Consider the following 16,917-nt stretch of genomic DNA (forward strand, 5'->3'; position numbering starts at 1 on the left):
TAACTCCTCCTCTGGAAAAAAAAAGTCCTCAGTTATACTGCTTCTCTTTTTCATAAACAAGGAGGGAACATTTAAAAAGCCAGCAAAATATTGGATGTTACCAGGAGCAAATGTTAAACCTACAATCTATCTATTCCCCTTCTCCCACTTGTCTTTTCCCAATTGTTTTTAATTAGTAAATTGCTATTTGTTCTATCAATAACAAGAATTTAGGCTTCTCTTTTGAGTTGGTGCCTATCCCTCAACCTATTTTATAAGTCAATAATTGGAGTTTGTTGAGGGCAATTTTGATTAGGCACTCTCTGTTCTGTTGTAAGAACTAGAAAATTGTCCTATTAGTTCAAAATTAAGGAAGGGAAGTTTATAACTTCATGGACATTACAGGCTAGTTTTTTTGTCTTTCTTTCAGCTCAATTACTTCTTCTCCTCAGCTGACACTATATTCCAAATATCATGGGATTCCATTGGCTCCTATCAACCTTTGAGCATAGAGAGTGCTATTCTTGAACTATGAACTTTTTTGAGATCACACTACTGTACAAAATACCATAGCTAATAATTATTTTAACACATGTATTTAATACCCTTTGGTCCAGATGAGCAGATCAGGATTTTACTATGCCATGGGAATATAGCAAGTGGTGTTTATGTCCCATGTTTTACATTAATCTGCATTTTTTAAAAAATTGTACTGAAATGTGAATTCTTGGATTATTTTCTCACAAAATATGTACTTGATGTTTTTTCAAAATAAATATTTCTAGAAATATACTTGACAGGCCTTCTTCAAGTAGAATTGATCCATCTGATACAAATATCTAGGAAAAATTGTTGACAGTTCTACACATAATCAGGATATTAGGAGGGCTGAAGCCAGGAGGAAATGCTTCTCTGTCATGGGTCCACATTATGGAATTAAATTTCCCCCAACCGTTTTTGCATTCCAGAAGCAGATGAAAATGGAACTCCTTGTGGAGGGCCTTTAATTAGTTGGATCATGCAGTGATATTTTCGCCAACTATGTACTTCTCTGTTTTAGTTTAATTTGTGTTAAATTGTTTTTAATTTTATCTGTATTTTGTTGTGGATTTTTAATTTGTATATTGCCAAGAGTTGTATAATCCTGGTATTGTAACTATTTAATAAATAAATAAATGATTAAATATTTTTAAAGTCAATGCTGAATTAATTTTTGAACTGTATTTGACAAACTTGAAGAAATGCTAAATTGAAAGAACAGCTGACTTTTCCATGACACCTTGATTGTGTTAGTAAGAATGGGGTGTTTCATTTCAAAGTATGGATTGAATGATTCTTCAGCATCCTTCTTTCCTCCCTCTCCTGAAACTAGAAATGACTCTTTCCAAAAGATGATAGATGATAGAGATAGATAGATGATAGAGAACTTTCAGAAAGCAAATTCAAAGATATATGCTTCATAATTGTTTTACTTAATGTGAAAGAGTTTTTCATATTTATTACTGAAGTAATGCAGAAAAAAAATAATCAGACTCAAACCACCAAGCAATTTAGAATATTAGAAATGGGGATTGTAGGGGAGGAGGAAAGAAGAGTTAAAGGAGATCTAATCTGGCAGGAAGTTTTGCAAGCTTGTTCCTCATATACTTTTCAGAACTTACAATGCTGCTTTCTCCTATACAATTATTTAAAAAAACACACACTTCTGTCTGTCAGAATAAAGGAACAACTTTTAAACAGGGTGTGGAGTCTTTGTATCTTTGTTACAACTGTGCTTACTACTGTTTGAAAATACTAAGGTTTGTCTACAATGTGGTCAGGGCAGAGCTCCTTTTGATGTGTTTTTTGGTTTTCCTTTTTCAAATCTATACAACTAAAATAAGGATGGGAAAATCCTTCAGGCATAACAGTACTTCATAGCCTCTCCAGCAATCAGTAAAGGTGTGGGTCACTCCAGCAATCAGTAAAGGTGTGGATTGAGTTGGTTGCAGAAGTAATAAAAAGACATTGCCATATTTACTCATGGATAAGCTGAGAATTTTAGGTACAAAAATACATCCCAAAATTTGGGTTCAGCTTATCTGCAGATGGTCTTATCCACAAGTATAAACAGTAGGTTTTTTCCTCAGCTTTTAAAAAATATCCTATATATATTCACAGATAAGCCCATCTGTAGATAAGATGACCCTTGAATTTTTAATCAAAATACCATGAAAAATATACCACTTGTGGGTAAGCTGATTGTGAAAATTAAAACATATGAAAATGTTGAGGGTTGGCTTATCCACGGATGGGCTTATATGTGAGAATATGCATGTCAGGCCCAGCCCAAGAAACAACAGTGAAACTGTCTGGTTCAGTTAAGCTCCTTCATTTGCTCACACCATATAGACAGAATCTTGACAGACTCAATCTATACTACAACAACTAGTGGATATACCCTGGGAGATTCTAGGGAATGGTCATCCTGAACTTCTTATGCTTCCCATGCTCCCCCTGTGGACTGTGTTGTCTTTGGTCTCCTTTCCCTTCCTGGTGGCCTTGCTGTTTGTTGCTATCCCCCACATCACCCTCCTCTTTGTAGATAAATTCCATCACAATGCAGTATATAGTGTAAATCCTAAGTCTGTGATAGGAGCATTTTATATATAAATACAAACACACACACACACACACACACACAGAGAGAGAGAGAGAGAGAGAGAGAGAGAACAACTTACCATCCAACATTATAGGGACATGACTGGCATTCATGATTTCAGACAAATGTTTTTGCCGGCCTATAAGTTTGAACTTGTAACTAATTGCACGCAAAGCATGGACTCTACCTCTGAACAACAATACATCTATATATTTATTTAAAGATTTATAAGGCTGCCCAACTCAGACTGTGTGCCTCTGGGTGGCATACAACATAAACGTACAATCAATCATAAAGAAGAATAAAGACAAAACTATCTAACAACAAACAAATAATACTGAATATGAATATAAAATCTAAAATGGCAACTGAACACACAACAAAACAACCTCAGGGGGGACTCTCATTCAACCACCCCTAATGCCTAGGGGAAGAGCCAGTCTTAAGGGTTTTCCTAAAGGCAAGAAGAGTTGGGGCCTATCATATGTGGGGGTGGGGGGAGATCATTCCAGAAAGCAGGGGCAACCACAGAAAAAGCATCCTTCCTAGGACCCATAAGTTGACAAGACTTAAAAGAAGAAATTTGGAGTATGCCCTCTCTGTGGGAACATGTGGGGTGGGAAGATAATCTTGGGTAATGGCAGTCCCTCAGGTAACCCATTCCTACGACATGTAAACATTTCCAGATTTTTTTTTTTATTAGTAATCCTTTACAAATCTAAATTCAATTAAGGAACATATAGTATGTTATATACCATTCACAAAATTATTATGTTTGTTACATTAAATTTTAAAGGATGATTAACTTGAATGTAAAAGTATGGAGTGATATTTGATTTTGCCAGAAAATATTACAGTGGCAAATACTGTTATAATTACCCCAGGTTATATATGCATATTTGATTTTGCCAGAAAATATTACAGTGACAAATACTGTTATAATTACACCAGGTTATAAAATCTGCTAATGTAGCTAAGCCAAGATTTAATATATTACATTCTGAACCCTTACTTTCAATAAAGAAAGCTACATTATGTACATAATGTATGAGTGTTTTCCCTAAGAACTTTTCTGATTTGATGAAGGTCCAGGCCCAAAAGAAAGAAGTTTTTTTTCTCCTATTTCAAAATGGAGTATTCTCCCCCTTATGCATAATGATTCTCACCAAATCATAATGCATAGTGTTAAATTACTTTGGCACCAGGAGACAGAAAATTCCACAACATAAAAAGACAACATTAAATAATTTCATGGTGCCCCATATTTACTGCCTTTGAGGGTTATCTAATGTTCCTAGTTAAAAAAAGAAACTCCAGATAAAACTAAAAAATGCATAAATAAACTTTGTTATCATATGGCTGTCCTTTTTTCTTCAGCTTTTTCTGCAATAAAGGGTGGCTCTATTGCCATACCATAGAAGTTCTGTAACTCAGCTATGGCTCCCTTGGGAGGCTCAGCAGAGTGGTGACAGGACTAACCCTTTTTGTCTCAGTCCTTGCAAATTATTTTTTCTTAAATGCTTTCTCAACTCGGCTTGACAACATTACCTCTCTTTGGTACAAGAATCAGTAGCTACACAGCCTGTAAACAGCAGAATCTAGGTTTCATAAACAAGCAGTGTTGTTTGTCCCAACCAAATAAACAGTTAAAATGGAAAATACTTGCTTTTTACATTTAGAAAGAAATTCCTCTATGAAATGCACTATCCTTCTCTGTTTCAGAGACATTACAACACTTAAATGTTGAGTTATTTTTTCCATATACCATTTCTTTCTTATATTGTCTGAGTTCATCAGACCTTTCCCTCTGTCCTTTCCTACCAGAAGTGAATTAGCCTTTTTTCTCCTCTGGAGAAGTATCTTTTGGCTACTTTGTAAATATTCCACTGCCCAAGGGCCAATTCCCCCTTCCAAATGTCTCAACCTTCTAGACTGACCCCAGTCCACCAAGGTGTTAACACTTCCAGCCCCACAGCTTGCTTACAAAAATTCCATATCACAGCAATGTAACTTTTTTCAAGCAGTTCTTCACAATCATGTTTTTCTCTTTCTCCTTATCTCTATATAAACATGGGTAGTGGAGAGATATTCCAAGAAATCTTTTTTTGCTTTTCAGGTGTAAGTGTGTTTCTTCTATTTTTACAAGATGGTGAGGCTAGATCTTTCCTTCCAAATCATATTTTGACTTACCACTGTTTCGAAAAAGGTGCGGAGTAGCAGTGGAAACTATGCTATTTCATTTTACTAGAGGTATCGAGGCAAAAAATGTCCCAACTAGGCTGAGCCTGAAGTATTACTCTTAAGATTCGAGCCCCTCCTTTCAATTTGTGCCCAATCACTTACCTTTGTCATTTGTTTTGTTTACATTTTTAATTTTAAAATGCTGCAGTGAGACTCAGGCTAAGGACTTTCCAAATTAAACTTGGAACTTTCCGAACAACAAATTTACTAAGTCACTCTGAGCTGCTATTTGACTGCTGGATTGACAGATCATGTCAGCATGCAGGTCCAGGCATTAGCTGGGTTTATAGGTGAAATGAACCATGCAGCTTAGTTTTTGTGGCCTTATAGATTTTTCCTTATAGGCATTTGATATTCTGTTTATGAAGAGTAGAAACAGCTTCTTTGAAGAGTGGAAATATTTGTAGTTTTACAACAATTCTGTCTCAGTAGCAGAGAATTCTCATAAGTCTCATATTTAGTTACTAAATGAAAACTGAATACTTTCAGTATTTCCTTGACTTCTGCCACACACAATCTTTCAAAAGTCTTTGGCCAAGGAAAGCTCTCAGCTGTACAGTGTGAACTCTTGGAAAGAACTTTATCTTTCTAGTTTATTTTAAAGAGGACAAGCAGTTCTGACATTAAAATATACAGTACTTGAATCCTTGTCTTGATAGATGAATGTGATACTACTTTAACAGTTCTTCTTTATTTTTATTTTGACCATCAAAGTACAAGATGAGGAGGAGGAGGAGGAAGAGGAGCAGGAGCAGGAGGGGACAACAGCAAATGTCCAGCAAGGAAAAATTCCCAGAAATATATGGAATATATGAACATTGTCCCCCAGAAGGCAATACTTTGCATTCAGTCCAGTGAGAATTAATTCCCACTGAAGTAAACAGCAATGTCAAGAGTGCTAGTCTCTTTGTGTCATTCTCGTTCATTTGATTGCCCTTTATACAGACCACATACATCAGCTACTCATTAATTGTATGTTCAATGCATATTTTTCTTCTTGTAGCAATTCTCATTTTTAAAACCATCTAAACAAAATCCTCCTAGACCTCTCCTAAGTAATGTTTATTGTGCATTGATTGAGGCAAGAAGTATCAGGCAAAAAAACAACTCCTTTATTAACTCTTCAGACTGATGCAATGTCCTATTTGCAGCAGCTAGCTACCTCTTACATCTCTGGATGCTCCCTTCGCATACTGTTGGTCCAAAAGGGTCTTAGGTTGCCCTATGATTCAACATGTTTTAAAGTATGCCATAGGGAACTGGAATGCCACATCCAACTGTATCCCAGAAGCTACAGAGCAAAAAAAGAGTCCCTGGTCAATGTTAGTTCCTTCTTGATCTGCTTTGATATACTAATGAAACAGCTCCCTCAGTGTGTAACAGGTTTCTGAATATGCTAGAGTTCTGGGATTCTTACCATGTTCTCTCCAAAGCCTAATGAGAAATGGTGAGTTCTGTCTTAGCACTTCAAATGTTCCTGCTCCAATGGTTTTGGCTTTGACCCCGACTGGGACAAAACTTGATTCCAGCTGTATTGGTGGTGTTGTTGTTGTTTTTGGCTATATTTGCATCTACATTTACATCTTAAGTATTGTACAGACAGCACAACAGATGAGTCCCAGTTATATAGTTTTAATAGATAACTTATGTTACAAAATTATATAAAAGAAACAGGATAGGAGTTGGTCATAGTTTCTTTTCTAATCTGTTATCCCTAGGAAAGTAAATTACCTTAAAAATAATATGGCATGAACTCCTTATCTCTCTTAATTCTAACTAGTTCACATACTGGGTATTTCCTTTTAGAAGTCATATAAGTCATCAACACAGGCGTTAGGCTCAAGAGAACTATATTCAACTATATTCAAATGCAGAAGTATATTCCCTTTTCCTTGGATGAGAAGCAATGTAAATTGAATCTCTAGGGAACAAAATAATCTTAGCTAATGTCATTGCTCTGCTCTGATTGCAGAAAGCATTCACCCTACTGCTCATTATGCCTGGGGTTGTCTGGGAATGTATCCATGTCACCCTAATACTGTATCTTTTAAATTCCTCTTACCTTTGGGGGCATATTTTTGAATTATTTCCCTAGTCCCTATATCTTATCGTTATAATTGCTAATTTTGCAAAGTATAGTTGATCATTGCTTGTCTGTTTATTTTTTCTTCTTCAGTTTTTGGGCTCACTATGTATAGGGATGGAAAGTATAATATCTTTTCCCCAAATTTACCCACTTTGGGAGTTTTTGATTCCACTTTCTAAAGTTTCCAACTCAGGAGAATGTTGGAAAGAAATTCTGAAAAGGGGTCAGAACTTTATCTGTTCATCTATCTGTCCATCAGCAGGACAATTCTGTAAAAGCAGAAAAGGGTCAAGTTTGGTGTGGTGGGAGAAACCAGGAAAAGAAAGATAAATTTTGAAAATGAACAACACCATAGAACTAACGCAGAGAGAGAGAGAGAGAGAGAGAGAAAAGCAGCACATACACACCAATCTGATTAGGCCAGCTCTTTCTCCCTCCTTCCCCTCAGACAACAAGCACAGATGCACACACCCTGAATAGTCTCTAGGAAGAAAGTATATGTGCATGCATACAGTCACATGCTGGTAAAGAGATTGGAATTAATTTCAAACGCTTTGTTGTACATTGTTTCCCTACTACTCTGTTTAAAACTGAGATGCTTGGGGACTTTGGGGGAAAAAATAGCTGAGGGTGGTGTTAAACCTTTCCTCCCATATATGATGTCGATCTCAATCAGAACTCCAAACGTTTATTTACTAGTGAGATAAAAAACTAGCAATACACTGTGGATTTTTTTCTAATTGTCTGACTAACTCAAAATGTGTGTGCTTCAAACAATCATACATTATTTTCCTGCTTATCTTCCTAGGGTAGGAGCTATATATATTCATATATATATAAAATAAAATAATATTTTACGTATTCAAAAAGGTGGGTCTGGAGCTGCAATTATGTAGGATTCTATCCCATGTCTATGAAAGTTAGTTCTTACTGGGTTCCCAAGTGAGGCAAGAACAAGAAGACATTAGTCCATAGCATATGGCCTTGGTCTAGCCAAATGCAGCCTGAAGCAATTTTGAAAATTAAATACTTGCATTATTCAGCATTTTATTAAACCCTACAGGGAGTCAATGTTCGTGTTATTAGAGATACCAATCACTCAAAAGTAGGTCCCACTGCCTTTCTGGGTCTTATTCTCAGCTGAATGGAATCAGAGTATACTCTTAGTGATGCAGTGGCTATGCAATGAGTAACTAATTTATGGGTGAATAAACAATTATTTATATTTTATATGGCATCCTATATCCCCAAAGTAGACCATATTATGGCATAGGTTGTCGGCTTGGTTCAGGCAACATGCTAAGACTTATACCACTCCACAAATGCCCAACCACAAATTAGCCTAATTTGAGTGCACACAGGTAATATATAAAAGCTGAAACTAATTCTAATTATATTATTGCATAAGTAAAAGCCATCAAATACTTAATAGAAAACTTACTTCTGAGTAAATATGCATGTTTATAACAGCTGATTTTTGTGACTTAATGCCATGAATAATACATAAATACTCAACTGTATAAACCTATGGTTGTAAAGTTTATTTCCATGCAAATGGTTTCTGTCTCAACGTCTTGCATGTATTGGATTAGTCAACTGGATTTCTTCTGAACAGCAGCATTAGGACAGCTGGTAGCTACTGATTTTCACTTCAGTTTTGCTGTTCTGAAACTATATATATTTGATACCAACAGTCTGTCTGTCTGTCTTTCTTTCTTTCTTTCTTTCTTTCTTTCTTTCTTTCTTTCTTTCTTTCTTTCTTTCTTTCTTTTTCTTCTCATCATATCCTTTACCTCATTTTATTGGTTTTTCATTTTATTTATTTTTTTATTTAGTTGATATATTATCCCACTTTCCTCCAGGAGTTCAAGGCAGGTTACACCATGGAGATCTCCCTGCTATAGCAACCATTTGAGGTAGGTTGGGCTAAGAAAGTGTAAATTGGCCAGAAGTCATCCAGGAACTTTCATAGATAAGAGTGAACTTGAAACTCTGTCTTACCAGGCCTGCTCCAACATTTTAACCACTACACATTCAATAAAAATGCAAAATGTAAAGAAAACTGTATTAAATGGCATTATATTATAGGAACTCCTCCCATAGTATTCTTTCTTTCTCTTTCAGTGATTTGATTGCCCACAAGCATAGATTATATGTGCAAGAACTAGCAGGTTTATCATGACTCAGAGGAACTGTGTGTACTTTACTATTTGCATCTGGGAAACAGTGATCAAGGCTAGCTGCTACATTGATTGACTGAATGATTTGGTATTTAGGTTTACAAGTTGCTATCAGACAATGACTCAAACAATTGGGCTATCTAGCCAGGTTTTGTCTGCACTGACCTTCAGGCCAGCAGTCTTACTACTCAGTTCAAGATTTCAGTCTGAGAAAGCATGCTGATTTGGGAATTTAGCCTATGACTTAAGTAGGACTGGTCTCAGAGCAGTAGGAAAGACCAAGAGAATACCAGTACATCAAATTTATATCATAGTGCAGATGGAATCAAGCATAAGGTCAGGTAATTAATAATGGATTCTCACTAAGAAGAACAAAGCCAAGTAAAAGAGCAGAATGTTAGGCTTGTAATGCCAATATCAATCAAATGGGTGATATCATCAAATAATACTCCTTTGTGGGGAAAAAAGCATAGTGAAATCAGCATAGCATAGGTTATTGATGTTTCTTCCTTCAACTTTAAAACCATATTTATCTTCCCATCCAGTGTTCCTCAATAAATATTCATTATATAGGGTCCCTAGATAAAGAAAGAGTATATGGCCTTTGCCAACCTGGAGCCAGTCTGTTCATCATATTCTGTCTGGACTGTGGTTTCCTGTCCTGTGTATAGGTTTCACATGAAAAAAATGGGATGTTCTGGGATTCTCATTTTCCTAAGACATTCCACAACTTGATATGGTCTATAGTCAAAGGCCTTTCACTAGTCAACAAAGTACATATTTACTTCTTTTTGGTATTCTTGGGCTTTTTCAATTATTCCATGTGTGTCAGCAAAAATGTCTTCTTCCTTGACCTTTTCTAAAACCAGCTTAAACAGTTGGAATAGTTTGGTGAGAACCTTCACAGATTCATCTTCTGTTGCTTGCCATATCTCTGTAGGCATTCTATTAATCCCTGTAGTCTTCCAACTTGGAGTGACTGGAGTGCTGATCTAACTTTGTCTTCTAGTGCTAGAAATTCTTGTAAATAGGGAATATCTTCTAAGGTCTCTTGGATGTTGACATCTCTACGTTGTGAAATTTAGAGTACTCCTTCCATTTTCATTTGATATTCTTTGAATCAGTTACTATTTCTCCATAGGGGTCCTTTAGCATAGCAATTTGAGGTTGGAACATCCTTCTGAGTTCAACATTCTTTTGGAAGTGTTTTCTTATTTTTCCATGTCTGTTTCCATTTTTGATGTCTTTGCAGAGATTGTTGTAATACAGCTTCTTTTCTCTTCTAACAGCTGTCTGAAACTCTTCATTAAGTTGCCTCCTGAGATTTTTGTCTTTCTTGGATTTAACTTCCCTCTTCTCTTCTCTTCTCTTCTCTTCTCTTCTCTTCTCTTCTCTTCTCTTCTCTTCTCTTCTCTTCTCTTCTCTTCTCAGCAGTTTCCACAGTTTATTCTCACATATAGTTTGCTTTCTTCAGTTTCCTCATTTTCAGCAGTCTCTTTTCACATTCATCTTTAACAATTTTTTAAAGTTTATTCTACAGTTCCTCTGGTTTCTTTCAATGAGGTTCAGGACTTCAAAGTGATTCCTGATGTTTTACTTGAAAATAGTGGTTATATGCTCAAGTTCATATCATGGAAACTGGTTGGCTTTGTTGTACCACTTTAGCTTGAACTGGAAGATGAACATGAGCAGTTCATGATGGGTTCTAGTCAGCCCTTGGCCATGCTTTTACTGTTATAACTGAGCTCTTCCATTTCCTTGTACCATTAATATATCAATTCAATTTCTGTGTACTCCATCTGATGATGCTCGTGTATATAGGTGTCATTTTGGTTGTTTGAAGACTGTTAGCAATGAAGAAATTTTTATTTATTCAACTGGTAGGGTTTTTATTTATTTATTTATAAATCAAATTTATATCACCACCCAACTCCCCCATAAGGAGGGACTCCCCCACAAGCAGGTTTTTCTCCTGCTTCATTCTATGCCATATATTCATGCTATGCCATATATTCCAGCTAAGTTTTTTCTCCTTACTAATCAGGAAACTTTTATTTGCACAGAAAATTATTGACCTATGGTTGACTAGTAGTTGACATAAAACATTACTACTATTGCTCTATGAAAATCCCTTGGTAAAACAACTGACAGCAGGAGAGGTAGATTATATTGTTCCATAGTTTATGGCATTATGGCTGGCTGAGATTTTAGGGTTTCTCTTTCTCTTTTTAATTTTCCTTTTTAAAGAACCATCCAATCAAAATGTGCTATGAATGAAATAGAAAATGTATTGTAGTAGCTCATATGCTTGTTTAGTGCTACTTAGTATAGCTCTTTTGGTCTCATTGTTTCTTGCCTCTCCTTTTTCCCAGGCACCTGAGAATATATACATTAGGCAAGAGCAAACCATGATCCACAGGCTGCATACAACCCCAGAGTCCCCCAAAGAATATTGTAAACCATTTTAGTTTCAGCATTTGGGTTATATTTATGGGAGAAAGGATGTCTTAAGATTAAGGTATCCATTTGGTCTTCTGTCTATCTTAGAATGGAAAAAGCCTCCACAAAGTTTATCTCTATTCATTCTGGTGACTTCATAACATGACTAACTTTGTCCCAGATCATGTCCAACCATCAGGCAAGGCAGAAGAAAAAAACAAAGCCCCCAGCCCTAGACCATGAGTAAATTGTTTGGTTAATATTCACATATAAGACTTATTGGCTGGTCAACAGGAACAGTGGATGTGGTGAAGAAAAAAAGTGATATGTTTAAAGTAGAAAACACTTTTTTCTTATACTCCATTAAGGAAGCATTAGGAAAACTTTAGTCAATTTGACTGATAGCCAGATTTGATAATGTATATCAATAATCTTAATTCAACTTTTTCCCCTTGTCATTACTGAAATAAACTGATACAAAAGATGTGGGTAGGATAACCAGGAGCTGAAAGATGGCTACAAACGTGCATACATATGCATTCATTGCTTAAGAGATTTGTATTGTTCTCTTCCTTCATAAGTTTATGGTGATAATCTTTTGGATTTTCCTTTACAGGTTTGTTTAAATATGAAGCATGTTTACTCATAAAGTGAGGCAGGTTAAATATTGAATGTGTGATTGATCTATGGTGTACTCCCAATGACTGAGAAAGAGAAGCTTTCAAGAAAAGTTTGAAAGCATTATTTCTTGCCTATTAAAACAAGGCACAGAAAACTACAGCTGATGACTTAAGAACAGCGGTAATTGGTCAGGATGGCTGTGTCACTAACAGGAATAAAATCTAGTTTTGTCACTGTTACAGATTTTAATTCTGCAATTTTTATGTGAATTTCTTTTTTAAAAAATCAGTGAGAAAATCCTCATTGCTGTTATTTACAATTTTCTTTAACATATGGAATTTTGAATATAGATTATATGCTTTTAAAATGTGAATCTATGCTCTTTTCTCTATGCATTTTTTTTTAAAAAATGTATACTTTGTGCACATTTTTGAATCATGTACTGTACAAGCATGGAAGCCAGTGGCCTGAATTTATTGCTGCCTCTCTGTGAAAGTACTTGTTTGGTACACCTTATATTGTTGTTTATACTTCATAGAAAATGAAAAAATAAATAAATAAACAAGAACATTTGAAGGGAAAAAATTAAGGAATACTATCTGCACCAGAATTACACAAAGTTTTTATGAGTGCTAAACTTGAACTGAATTACCTCTAGGCACTTGAAAGACAATATTCAGTGAATTAGCTAAAACAAAGATAACTGAAAGCTAGGTGAAAGATCTGACAGATCAGTGATTAAAACAACTGTAACAATGTAATATTACCTGTCCTATTAACAGTATTCAAAGCAAAATCTATAATGATTCAGACTCATTAAATCACCACTTTGTTAATGTTTATTCTTGACTATATAACACTGACTCAAATATAACAGAAGAAATTAATCAATGTTTACATGATATAGTTCTTCCTAAGATTATGCATGACCAAGCTATTCTTCAGCTGTACCTTTATCTCTCCAAAACAAAAACAGAAACCTTTAGATCTATGAAAACAGGAAACATCATTAATATAAAATATATATTGAATTCTTTGCCTTAGAAATATTAGTTTGTAAGAAGGCCCTTTAAAATAAGTTTCTTCCAGGGGCTTTTAGTGAAGCCTGTATTACTGTGTTTTTAAGGCTGGTAAATATCTTGTTAACTGTGCAAGCTCTGATCCAATTTCTTTTGTTAAACATTTACACAAAAATATGGACAGTACCTGTCACATAGGCTGCAAACATATTACCTTCAGTTGTCCGTCCTGCAAATCTGATATTATAAAAGGTAATCAGGCATTTAATAATATTACATTACCAATTTATATCCTGAGTATACTTTCAGAAAAATTGAAATCAATGGTAATGGAAAAATTGAAATCAGTGGTGATGGATGTAGAAAAAGCCTTCGATATGGTGCAGTGGAAATTTCTGAAACAGATTGTTCCTTATTTTTGGATTGTTTCATTGATGTATGTTTTAATTTTTATTATTGTAAGCCACTCAGAATTTAATAAATACATACATACATACATACATACATACATACATACATACAGTTTTAATAATATGTATCTAGCATCAACTTTCCCCTGCTTAATTCAGTTCACAGTTTTCTATGTTTAATTTTAATCAAGTGCCTGCTGAAAATGAGTCAGTATTCATTTACAATGGAAACATGTGCATCACAGTCATGATTGGGTTAAGACCAGGCAAACTTGTTCTTAGTTTTCAACAACTAGGAGCTAGAACAATGACCAAAAGCTAAACTAAACATTTCACTGAACATGTTATGGCAACCATTTACAAATCAAACAGATAAATAAATGTTTTTAGCATAGGTTTTTGCTTAAGCCTGTACAGCATTCAGAAGTGAAAGCCAAAAAGGGTTATCAGGGATGGGGGTGGGGAATAAGTGAAAAAGTCACATCAAAACTGCATTTGGGGAAGTGGAGGATCTTTCTTATTCCTTCCTGAAATGCAAAGAACATTATTAGCTTCAGTGGTTTACAAATCTATCTTCCCAGCAACTGCATAGAAAACCAGCTTCCTATTACAGGGTGAGAATGAATACACAATCAGAAAAGTGATCTGCTATTCTCTGCTGCTATCAATATTTATAATAATTTATTGGAAATTTATTTTATGTTAGTAAAACATAAAAGAAGTATTTGTAAAAACCAACTTGGACCAGATTTTCTGAACTAAAAGAAACCATAAGAAACCCACTTTTTCTATGGTTCCTGAGGTTTTGAATTGAAACACCAAATCATGGAATAATAAAAATCATTACAAACTATTTTTCCTTCAGGAAAAAAGCATGAACTGAATGAGAAATACCTCAAGATAGTAATTCATTCCACCTAGACTGTATATAGTTACTCTGTTTCTGCTTATAACAGACAACAAAACTTGGTAACTATTTGCTATAGATAGAAATATCTAAGAGTTGCCATGTGTACTAGCTAGGGATCAGCAGGATGACTCATCTTTGTTTGGTTTGGTTTGGTTTGGTTTGGTTTTCGATGTTGCCAAAAACTATTCATGTATTTTGTAGTCTTATCAAAATGTTTGTTCATAGTTCAGCTGTATTTTGCATAGAACAAACATCAGTGTCAAATTCTGTGTTTCAACATGCCATAATGAACACAATGTGCCATTTAGCATTTTGATCAAGGTGATTTCTTTAGTGATGCTCATAGATTGTAATCAAGTCACGGGTCAATAGACAAGACAATGATTCCACTTCTGACTTTATAAGATGTAATTAGTTATGCCACGATTTTGTAGGAACATTTTTAAAAAGTGTAATATATAGTACTCAGGCAGAGTTCAAATAAAGTGTATAGTATGTAGAAAAGATATAGGATTTGACTATATTTTACTTTAAAACGTTTTTTCAACATTTTATAGTACATTATTATTTTATGGGATAGATTTTTAGTAAAATATAAAAGCTATGGAATTAAACTGTATTTATTTAAAAATTCTTTCACTCGTTTATAATGAATTATTACCCCCATCCCCTCATTGTTGGTTCTGTGCTATATCTTAGGCTAGGTTCAATAATTGTATTACAAAATTGTAAATTTTGTAAATTACTTTTACAAACTTTTTTGTAGGTCTAGATTCTGTGTGGATTTTTTTTTTTTTTCATAATCATTTGTCGGCATGTGTTTTTTTTTTAAAAAAAGGGAAAAACTGTGACAGTTGTGATTAGAACTATCTTTACTAAATAATATGCAACAGGGTTTTTAAAAATGTTTGTATAGTTCCATCACTTTGTGCTTTAGCAGTGCACAAAGTAATTTTTGTCTGCTTAACTGTGTTCTCTTTGGGTTCCCAAGTACAACTCCAGAGGTGAGGAGTGGCCAGCAGCTGCTTCTCCTCTCAAAGTTACACTGATAACCTCACTGAAGGATTGGTCTTCATTAGTCCTTGCCTTCATTGAAGGTTCCAGATCACATGAAAAGTGTTTGCGTGTATGTGAAGGCTTTGTACTACAGAGAATTGCATTCTAGCTGCGAAGACTGGTTTTTAGTGACACTTCTAGTACAGCTTCCTGATGTGTTGACTGGAACTGAAAACTTAAGCAAAGTGTGGAGATACAACACACTGACAAACTGCAAGTGGAAATTACACTTGGTTGGTGGGAAACAGAAAAATTGGCCTACAGATCAAATGGGCCAATTGGAAAATTAGTGTAGGTGCCTTTGAGGAAGGCCTTTTCTGATAAGAGGGCATTACTTTGCAGACTGGGAAGTAGCACCTCATGCCTACCTTTTGTGCTAGCTAGGAAAATTTTCCAAACAAATGATAATACAGGAGATGCCATAGTTTTCTGTTGAAAAAAAATTCAGAAACATTCTTCCTAATGCAAGAAAGAGGAATGGGAACCCTGGAGACAAGAAGGCAGAGTGGATATAAGAAATGTATGCTTAAATTTTTATTTTTGGGGAGTTAAAAATCAAATCTAGCAAACTTGATGGATATAATCATATGGTATAACCATTATTTAAATTTAAATGCTAAATTTAAATTCAGCATATCCCCTGTTTTTTATTCATTTGTTTTTAGAGTCAACAAGATGCTGGGTAACTGGTTCACCCCAGTTTTCAAATTTGGATACTTCAATTCCAAAGTAGTTATGGAACAGAAATATCAAACTGGGATAGGGGAATGATGCTGAAAGAGGAGATATTTAGTTTCCAATTTAAGAGTTACCAACCTGGTTATATATCAGTCTGGCAACCGTTGCTGGTTCAGGCAATATTACAGGGGAACCTTAGTGCCCTGGTGCAATAAAAGTAATATTTTTCAAAATTAATATTAACTTTTATTTAGCTTTGGGTTTCTCAGATGCATCTGGAGACAGAGTCAGCTGTTTCATCGGCACTAACCGCTAACTTATGTAGTAGTCCTCAACAGTTTTGGATGACAATGCAATGGTCTGCATAAAGGCAAAGGCAGAGAACCAGTGGTGTAAAATGTTTGTGACAGATTCATTCCTTGATCCTGGCCAGTTTTCAGATATCCTCAGGCTAAGAAAAGATGCCTACCTATGGATTCTATTAGACTGGCCACATAAGATCAGTCTATCCTTAAATGCATGAAAGGAGGGATAAAATAAACTTGGAAATGAAGTTTAGTTTGAGTTTACATCCTCAGCTTTTAGTATCCTGGACCTTTGAAGAAAAGACATATTGTTACTTCACCTCCCCCTGCAACTTCCCCAATTTGGGTTGTT

This window comes from Python bivittatus, unplaced genomic scaffold (assembly GCF_059951505.1).
Source record: "Python bivittatus isolate LINGU-HERP-01145 unplaced genomic scaffold, Pbiv_v1 ctg000610_np1212, whole genome shotgun sequence".
NCBI classification, from domain to species: Eukaryota; Metazoa; Chordata; class Lepidosauria; order Squamata; family Pythonidae; genus Python; species Python bivittatus.